This window comes from Panthera tigris, chromosome A1 (genome assembly GCF_018350195.1).
Source record: "Panthera tigris isolate Pti1 chromosome A1, P.tigris_Pti1_mat1.1, whole genome shotgun sequence".
NCBI classification, from domain to species: domain Eukaryota; kingdom Metazoa; phylum Chordata; class Mammalia; order Carnivora; family Felidae; genus Panthera; species Panthera tigris.
Genome location: NC_056660.1, coordinates 119,199,937 through 119,208,554, shown reverse-complemented (window position 1 = coordinate 119,208,554; position 8,618 = coordinate 119,199,937).

The window sequence follows — 8,618 nt, the reverse complement described above, 5'->3', positions numbered from 1 at the left end:
AGAACATGAATGTTTCATGCATATATGTATATAATAGTCACCTCACATTTACTTCTTTTTGTGTGGTTAAGAAAGACATATTTCCTGTGTGCTTTTGAACTGTAAGCTAAAAGTGGAAAATACATCCCTTAGCACTAGCTGTGCTAATAATTGGTGAGACCTCGATTAAGTCATTTTGAGCTTTGGTTTTTTTTTCTCTATAAGATGAACACATTGTATGAAATTTTTGAGGCATTTCAATTCTAAAATATATATAATGTGTAATATATATTTTACATGTTATATAGAGAATATATAAATATGCATATATTGTTGACCTGGTAATAAAATCTTAGTCTTATTCAAAGAGAATATATATTGACATGGGAAAGCGTTCCTTATACACACACACACACACACACACACACACACACACACACACACAGAGCTTGTGTCTATCTTATCCCAAAGCCATATATATATATGTAAGTATGTATAGAAGAATATATTGAATGACATCTTTGTTTTTAAAAATGACATTTTTAAGGGATGTCTGGCTGGCTTAGTGAAGCCATCTTAGTGACTCTTGATCTCAGGGTCATGAGTTGTAGCCCCGTGTTGGGCGTGGAGCCTACTTATAGAGCAAACAAGGAAAGCAAAAAAGAATGAATCTTATTTAAGGAGGTATATCTGTGGTTTGAGATATCAACCAAATCAGATTTTTCACCTGGCACATATATTTTATTAAGTGAGGGAATTAATGAGTAGATGGTCTTTTCCAGAGCTCTTAATTTGATTGAAAGAAGTTTTAACTATACCTTAGAAAGAAAACATGATTTTGCCCTAATAAGTCCTAATGTAATTTTAGTTTTTAAACATTTTGTCCTTCTAATCTAATTGCAATAAAAAAATATTAAATAGGCACATCACCCGTGAGCCAGAGTTTGCTCCTCTACCATTAGAGTTTTCTCTCTCTCTCTCTCTCTTTTTTTTTTTTTTTGGTTCATCAGTGCCCTCTATCTTGTAAAAATACCTAATTTACTCTAAAGTACCAAGGACTTTTATCTATGTTAGCACTGGCCTCCTGCAGTACAACATAACTCCTCAAAAGCTCCAGTAGCCATTTCCTTAGTTCAATAATTAAAATGTCTTGGACAAAATAAAAGCTGTGCTATTCTTGAGGCAGCAATTATGTCCATTTCAGCAACATGGGAAGTGAGGGAAAAACCAGCATGGTTCTCAAAAGGCAAAGCCAATAAAGGAACAGGAGGGGGGCTTCTGGCTGGCTCAGTTGGTTGAGTGGCCGACCTCAGCTCAGGTCATGATCTCACACTCCGTGAGTTGGAGCCCCGTTTCAGGCTCTGTGCTGACAGCTCAGAGCCTGGAGCCTGCTTCAGATTCTGTGTCTCCCTCTCTCTGCCCCTCCTCCATTCGCGCTCTGTCTCTCTCTGCCTTTCAAAAATGAATAAATGCCAAAAAAAAAAAAAAAAAGACAGAAAAAGAAAAAGAAATCTAAAAAAAAAAAAAAAAGGAACAGGAGGGGTTGTCTTGGTTCCTTTTTAATAAAATGGATTTTTATACTTAGAATATGTGACATGCGAGAGGATAAAAAAGTATAATACAATGAATACCCACATACCCTGCCTCTAGATTGAATGTAAAAACATTATTAAGTACAGTTGAAATGCCCTTTTTATATTTTAATTGCAATCCACGTCTTCCCAGCAGAGTTACTAATATTCTGAATTTTAGGCTTATCGTTCAGCTTTCCTTTACCTTTTTAGTATGTATGTGTTGTGCCTGTCCTTAAACAATGTAGGATTATTTAGCAGTGTTTTGACTTTTATGTAAATGACATCACACTAGGCTTTTCTTCTGTAACTTGATTTTTTCACCCATAAGTTTGTGAGATTCAGCTATGTGCATACTTCATGAATCTCTGTTTACTAGTATGTAATACTTCATTAATATATTGCAGTATGCTGGTCCGTTTTCCTGCTATGAGCATTAAGTTTGTCTCCAGTTGCTTGCTTTCACAAACCAGTCTCTAAATGGTCCTGTGGATGTCTTGTGCACATATGTGCAAGGTTTTTCCTGGTAACTTCTATAGGGCTCAGGTGCTAGATCTCTTCCTTCATGGCTTGTGTCTGTCTTATCCCAAAGCCATTAAAAGCAGCTTCAATATTTTCTTCTAAGGATTTTGAAGTTTTGCTTTTCACATTTAATTTTTTTTTTAATCCACCTGGCACATGAAGTAAGGATCCAATTTTGCTTTTTCCCACATGAAACACGAGTTGTTTCGTAACCATTGATCTATCTGGGAAAGGGACAGTTAAGCTAACCATAAGGCACTTTCTAGGTTAGCCCTAAAAAGAATGGAAGGAAAAAAAGGAATCCTTCCCCCCTCCCCCACTTGAAAGACAAGAATCTGTCTTTAAAATGTGTCTACCTTTTGTTGCCTCTGCTACCCACAGGCCCCTGGAATTGGCTTCATTAGTATGAGACATATGCCTTAGAGGAAGCCATGCCTTGGGATAGTGGTACTTCCTATCTCCTAAAGCAGAGGTCAGTAGATTTATTCTGTAAAAGGCCAGGTAATAAATAGTTTATACTCTGTGGGCCAAGAGGCAAAAGCAAGGATAATATGTATACCATGTATATTATACATATATTATATAATATATATATTACATATATATATATGTAATATATATATGGTATATGTAATGCTATATAAACAAAAAGCAAAACAAATTTCCACAATTTTTTTTTGAAAAAATAAAAAATGTAATAATAACTGAGCATAGTTTTTGATAACACAGGTGTACTAACATGTAGAATGGAATACTTCCTGATTATCTAATTTAATTTATTCCTGCTAACAACCCTAATGAGATAGATATTCCTACCTACAGTTCATTCACAAGGAAAATGAAGTTCACACAAGGTTACCCTGATGCCAAATGTTGGAGCCATTTTTGCATAGGGGAATTAATGTTAAGTTTTATTTTAAAGATGAAGAATGGTAGTGCATGGGGTTAAATAGCTCGGGAAAGGTAATACATATTACTGTAGGGCTATATGTGTGTAATTTCAAAGCCATGTTGTTTTCCTTCTACTCTGCTACTTTAATATTTCCAGTAAACTCAGAGACAATGGCTACAATTAACAAATCAGGTCCCAAGTTATGGTACCATTTTAATTGAAATGTTTAAACACAGAAACCACCAGCTGTCTATATATTTTTTTCAGTTTAATGATAAGAATTTTATTTTTTTATTTTTATTTTTTATTGTGATTCCTTTTCCTATAATCACAGTTTGATGCTATTTTTCTTTTTTTAACTTTATTTTTTATTTTTTAAAATTTACATCCAAATTAGTATATAGTGAAGCAATGATTTCAGTAGATTCCTTAATGTCCCTTAACCATTTAGCCCATCCTCCCTCCCACAACCCCTCCAGCAACCCTCAATTTGTTCTCCATATTTATGTTCTCCATAACATATTTATGTTCTCCATATTTATCCATATTTATTTTGTTTTGTCCCCCTTCCTGTTTTTGTAATATTTTTGTTTCCGTTCCCTTATGTTCATCTGTTTTGTCTCTTAATGTCCTTATATAAGTGAAGTCATACAATTTTTGTCTTTCTCTGACTGACTAATTTCAATTAGCAAAATGCCCTCCAGTTCCATCCATGTAGTTGTAAATGGCAAGATTTCATTCTTTTTGATTGCTGAGTAATACTCCATTGTATATATATACCACATTTTCTTTATCCACTCATCCATCGATGAACATTTGGGCTCTTTCCATACTTTGGCTATTGTTGATAGTGCTGCTATAAACATGGGGGTGCATGTGTCCCTTTGAAACAGCACACCTGTATCCCTTGGATAAATGCCTAGTAGTGCAATTGCTGGGTCATAGAGTAGTTCTATTTTTAGTTTTTTGAGAAATCTCCATACTTTTGAGAAATTTCCAGTGTAGCTGCACCAACTTGCATTGCCACCAACAATGCAAAAGAGATCCTCTTTCTCCTCATCCTCGCCAACATCTGTTGTTGCCTGAGTTGTTAATGTTAGCCATTCTGACAGGTGTGAGGTGGTATCTCATTGTGGTTTTGATTTGTATTTCCCTGATGATGAGCATTTCCAGTTGAGCATTTTCTCTTGTGTTGGTTGGCCATCTGGATGTCTTCTTTGGAGAAGTGTCTATTCATGTCTTTTGCCCATTTCTTCACTGGATTATTTGTTTTTTGGGTGTTGAGTTTGATGAGTTCTTTGTAGATTTTGGACACTAACTCTTTATCTGATTTGCAAATTTGCAAATATCTTCTCCCATTCTGTCAGTTGCCGTTTAGTTTTGCTAATTGTTTCCTTCGCTGTGCAGAAACTTTTTATTTTGATGAGGTCCCAGTCATTCATTTTTGCTTTTGTTGCCCTTGCCTCCGAGACGTGGTGAGTAAGAAATTGCTGCGGGCAAGATCAAAGAGGTTTTTGCCTGCTTTCTCCTTGAGGATTTTGATGGCTTCCTGTCTTACATTGAGGCCTTTCATCCACTTTGAGTTTATTTTTGTGTATGGTGTAAGAAAGTGGTCCAGGTTCATTCTTCTGCATGTTGCTGTCCAGTTTTCCCAGCACCACTTGCTGAAGAGACTGTCTTTATTCCATTGGATATTCTTTCCTGCTTTGTCAAAGATTAGTTGCCCATACGTCTGTGGGTCAATTTCTGGGTTCTCTATTCTATTCCATTGATCTGAGTGTCTGTTCTTGTGCCAGTACCGTACTGCCTTGATGATTACAGCTTTGTAGTACAGCTTGAAGTCTGGGATTGTGATGCCTCCTGCTTTGGTTTTCTTTTTCAAGAATTCTTTGGCTATTCGGGATCTTTTCTGGTTCCATACAAGTTTTAGGGTTATTTGTTCTAGCTCTGTGAAGAATGCTGGTGTTACTTTGATAGGGATCGTGTTGAATATGTAGATTGCTTTGGGTAGTATCGACATTTTAACAATATTTGTTCTTCCTATCCAGTAGCATGGAATCATTTTCCACTTTTTGATGTCTTCTTCAATTTCTTTCATCAGATTTCTAGTTTTCAGTGTATAGATTTTTCACCTCTTTGGTCAGATTTATTCCTAGGTATTTTATGGTTTTTGGTGCAACTGTGAATGGGATCAATTCCTTGATTTCTCTTTCTGTCACTTCATTGTTGGTGTATAGGAATGCAACCAATTTTTGTGCATTGATTTTATATCCTGCAACATTGCTGAATTCATGAATCAGTTCTAGCAATTTTTTGATGGAATCTTTTGGGTTTTCCATATAGAGTATCATGTCCTCTGTGAAGAGTGAAAGTTTGACCTCCTCCTGGCCGATTTGGATGCCTTTTATTTCTTTGTGTTGTCTGATTGCAGATGCTAAGACTTCCAATACTATGTTGAATAACAGTGGTGAGACTGGACATCCCTATCTTGTTCCTGACCTTAGGGGGAAAGCTCTCAGTTTCTCCCCATTGAGGATGATATTAGCATTGGGTCGCTCATATATGGCTTTTATGATCTCAAGGTATGATCCTTCTATCCCTACTTTCTTGAGGGTTTTTATCAAGAAAGGATGTTGTATTTTGTCAAATGCTTTCTCTGCATCTATTGAGAGGATCATATGATTCTTTTCCTTTCTTTTATTGATGTGATGAATCATATTAATTGTTTTGCGGATATTGAACCAGCCCTGCATCCCAGGTATAAATCCCACTAGGTTGTGGTGAATAATTTTTTTAATGTATTGTTGGAGCCAGTTGGCTAATATCTTGTTGAAGATTTTTGCATCCATGTTCATCAGGGAAATTCGTCTATAGTTCTCCTTTTTAGTGGGGTCTCTGTCTGGTTTTGGAATCAGGGTAATGCTGGCTTCATAGAAAGAGTTTGGAAGTTTTCCTTCCATTTCTATTTTTTGGAAGAGTTTCAAGAGAATAGGTGTTAACTCTTCCTTAAATGTTTGGTAGAATTCCCTTGGAAAGCTGTCTGGCCCTGGACTCTTGTTTTTTGGGAGATTTTTGACTACTAATTCAACTTCCTTACTGGTTATGGGTCTGTTCAAGTTTTCTATTTCTTCCTGTTTCAATTTTGGTAGTGTATATGTTTCTAGGAATTTATCCATTTCTTCCAGATTGCCCATTTTGTTGGCATATAATTGCTCATAATATTGTCTTATTGTTTTTATTTCTGTTGTGTTGGTGGTGATTTCTCCTCTTTCATTCTTTATTTTACTTATTTGGGTCCTTTCCTTTTTCTTTTTGATCAAACTGGCTATTGGTTTATCAATTTTGTTAATTCTTTCAAAGAACCAGCTCTGGTTTCATTGATCTGTTATACTGTTTTTTGTTCTATGTAATTTCCTGTCTTCTGCTGGTTTTGGGTTTTATTTGATGTTCTTTTTCCAGCTCCTTAAGGCATAAGGTTAGGTTGTGTTTCTGAGATCTTTCTTCCTTCTTTAGGAAGGCCTGGATTGCTATATACTTTCCTCTTATAACCGCCTTTGCTGCGCCCCAGAGGTTTTGGGTTGTGGTGCTATCATTTTCATTGACCTCCATATACTTTTTAATTTCTTCTTTAACTGCTTAGTTAGCCCATTCATTCTTTAGTGGGATGTTCTTCAGTCTCCAAGTATTTGTTACCTTTCCAAATTTTTTCTTGTGGTTGATTTGGAGTTTCATAGCATTGTGGTCTGAAAATATGCACAGTATGATCTCAATCTTTTTGTGCTTACTTAGGGCTGATTTGTGTCCCAGTATATGGTCTATTCTGGAGAATGTTCCATGTGCACTGGAGAAGAATGTATATTCTGCTGCTTTAGTTTATTTCTGAGGCAGAGAGAGACAGAGCATGACTGGGGGAGGGTCAGAGAGAGAGGGAGGCACAGAATCAGAAGCAGGCTCCAGGCTCTGAGCTGGCAGCACAGAGCCCGACGCAGGGCTTGAACTCACAAACCGTGAGATCATGACGTGAGCCTAAGTCAGTCGCTCAACCGACTGAGCCACCCAGGTGCCCCTGTTCTGCTGCTTTAGGATGAAATGTTCTGAATATATCTGTTAAGTCCATCTGGTCCAATGTGTCATTCAAAGCCATTGTTTCCTGTTGAGTTTTTGATTAGATGATCTGTCCGTTGCTGTGAGTGGGGTGTTGAAGTCTCCTACTATTATGGTATTACTATCGATGAGTTTCTTTATGTTTGTGATTAATTGATTTATATATGTGGGTGCTGCCACATTTGGTGCCTAAGTGTTTACAATTGTTAGGTCTTCTTGGGGGATAGAACCCTTAATTATGATATAATGCCCTTCTGCATCGCTTGATACAGTCTTTATTTTAAAGTCTAGATTGTCTGATAGAAGTATGGCTACTCCGGCTTTCTTTTGTTGACCATTCGCATGATAGATGGTTCTCCATCCCCTTATTTTCAATCTGTAGGTGTCTTTAGGTCTAAAGTGGGTCTCTTGTAAACAGCATATAGATGGGTGTTGTTTTTTTATCCATTCTGTTACCCTATGTCTTTTGATTGGAGCATTGAGTCCATTGACGTTTAGAGTGAGTACTGAAAGATATGAATTTATTGCTATTATGTGGCTTGTAGAGTTGGAGTTTCTGGTGGTGTTCTCTGGTCCTTTCTAATCTTTTGTTGCTTTTCGTATGTATGTATGTATGTATGTATGTATATATGTATGTGTGTATGTATTTTCATCTTTTCTCCCCTCAGAGAGTCCCCCTTAATATTTCTTGCAGGGCTGGTTTAGTGGTCAGAAACTCCTTTAATTTTTGTTTGTCTGGGAAACTTTTTATCTCTCCTTCTATTTTGAATGACAGCCTTGCTGGATAAAGAATTCTTGGCTGCATATTTTTCTGATTCAGCACATTGAATATATCCCACCACTCCTTTCTGGCCTGCCAGGTTTCTGTGGATAGGTCTTCTGCAAACCTGATCTGTCTTCCCTTGTAGGTTAGGGACTTTTTTTTCCCTTCCTGCCTTCATGATTCTCTCCTTGCCTGAGTATTTTGTGAATTTGACTATGATATGACTATGATGGTCGGTTTTTGTTGAATTTAATGGGAGTCCTCTGTGCTTCCTGGATTTTGATGTCTGTGTCTTTCCCCAAGTTAGGAAAGTTTTCCACTATAATTTCCTCACATAACACTTGTACCCCTATTTCTCTCTCTTCTTCCTCTGGGACCCCTATGATTCTGATGCTGTTCCTTTTTAATGAGTCACTGATTTCTCTAATTCTTAAATCGTGCTCTTTTGCCTTAATCTCCCTCTTTTTCTCTGCTTCATTATTCTCTGTAAGTTTGTCCTCTATATCACTGATTCTCTGTTCTGCCTCGTCCATCCTTGCCGCCGCTGCATCCATCCATGATTACAGCTCAGTTATAGCATTTTTATTTCATTCTGGCTATTTTTTACTTCTTTTATCTCTGCAGAAAGGGATTCTGATCTATTTTTGACTCCAGCTAGTATTCTTATTATCGTGATTCTAAATTCTGGTTCAGACATCTTGCTTGTGTCTGTGTTGGTTAAATGCCTGGCTGTCGTTTCTTCGTGCTTTTTCTTTTGGGGTGAATTCCTTCATTTTATCATTTTGAA